Source organism: Anastrepha obliqua, unplaced genomic scaffold (genome assembly GCF_027943255.1).
Source record: "Anastrepha obliqua isolate idAnaObli1 unplaced genomic scaffold, idAnaObli1_1.0 ptg000063l, whole genome shotgun sequence".
Lineage (NCBI taxonomy): Eukaryota > Metazoa > Arthropoda > Insecta > Diptera > Tephritidae > Anastrepha > Anastrepha obliqua.
The window spans coordinates 52,501-54,645 of NW_026562202.1; positions in this window are offsets into that span (position 1 = coordinate 52,501).

The window sequence follows — 2,145 nt, forward strand, 5'->3', positions numbered from 1 at the left end:
ACCAGGAATAAAATACAATAACACCAATATGCCATAACATGTTAGTATAGAATATAGATTCTTCATATATGTATATATATTCGAAAATTTTTTCTATTTAAACTAACGTATGGAAAACCAGGAATAAAATCATAATATTACCAGTTTAATATGGCTCAAATTCGAGTTTCATATAGTTATGATTCGATTTATATGCTTCAATATCATTGGTTAGTTAACTTTTGATATTTTCATATTATATCACATGCCTTCACCGTGAGTGTTTTTTGCCATGCACACCTCACATTGTCAAAAATGTATGGGAAAAATTCATTTCAATACATTTCAGTTTGATTTGAAATGTCTTTATTATATATTTTAGTGCCAATATGCCAAGGTTATATTCCATAAAATGTTAGTATAGAATATAGATTCTTCATATATGTATATATATTCGAGAATTTTTTTCTATTTAAACTAACGTATGGAAAACCAGGCATAAAATCACAATATTACCAGTTTAATATGGCTCAAATTCGAGTTTCATATAGTTATGATTCGATTTATATGTTTCAATATCATTGGTTAGTTAACTTTTGATATTTTCATATTATATCACATGCCTTCACCGTGAGTGTTTTTTGCCATGCACACCTCACATTGTCAAAAATGTATGGGAAAAATTCATTTCAATACATTTCAGTTTGATTTGAAATGTCTTTATTATATATTTTAGTGCCAATATGCCAAGGTTATATTCCATAACATGTTAGTATAGCTAATATGAATTCTTCATATATGTATATATATTCGAAAATTTTTTCTATTTAAACTAACGTATGGAAAACCAGGCATAAAATCACAATATTACCAGTTTAATATGGCTCAAATTCGAGTTTCATATAGTTATGATTCGATTTATATGCTTCAATATCATTGGTTAGTTAACTTTTGATATTTTCATATTATTTCACATGCCTTCACCGTGAGTGTTTTTTGCCATGCACACCTCACATTGTCAAAAATGTATGGGAAAAATTCATTTCCATACATTTCAGTTTGATTTGAAATGTCTTTATTATATATTTTAGTGCCAATATGCCAAGGTTATATTCCATAACATGTTAGTATTAGAATATAGATTCTTCATATATGTATATATATTCGAAAATTTTTTCTATTTAAACTAACGTATGGAAAACCAGGCATAAAATCACAATATTACCAGTTTAATATGGCTTAAATTCGAGTTTCATATAGTTATGATTCGATTTATATGCTTCAATATCATTGGTTAGTTAACTTTTGATATTTTCATATTATTTCACATGCCTTCACCGTGAGTGTTTTTTGCCATGCACACCTCACATTGTCAAAAATGTATGGGAAAAATTCATTTCAATACATTTCAGTTTGATTTGAAATGTCTTTATTATATATTTTAATGGCAATATGCCAAGGTTATATTCCATAAAATGTTAGTATAGAATATAGATTCTTCATATATGTATATATATTCGAGAATTTTTTTCTATTTAAACTAACGTATGGAAAACCAGGCATAAAATCACAATATTACCAGTTTAATATGGCTCAAATTCGAGTTTCATATAGTTATGATTCGATTTATATGCTTCAATATCATTGGTTAGTTAACTTTTGATATTTTCATATTATATCACATGCCTTCACCGTGAGTGTTTTTTGCCATGCACACCTCACATTGTCAAAAATGTATGGGAAAAATTCATTTCAATACATTTCAGTTTGATTTGAAATGTCTTTATTATATATTTTAGTGCCAATATGCCAAGGTTATATTCCATAACTTTCTATTTAAACTAACGTATGGAAAACCAGGCATAAAATCACAATATTACCAGTTTAATATGGCTCAAATTCGAGTTTCATTTAGTTATGATTCGATTTATATGCTTCAATATCATTGGTTAGTTAACTTTTGATATTTTCATATTATTTCACATGCCTTCACCGTGAGTGTTTTTTGCCATGCACACCTCACATTGTCAAAAATGTATGGGAAAAATTCATTTCCATACATTTCAGTTTGATTTGAAATGTCTTTATTATATATTTTAGTGCCAATATGCCAAGGTTATATTCCATAACTTTCTATTTAAACTAACGTATGGAAAACCAGGCATA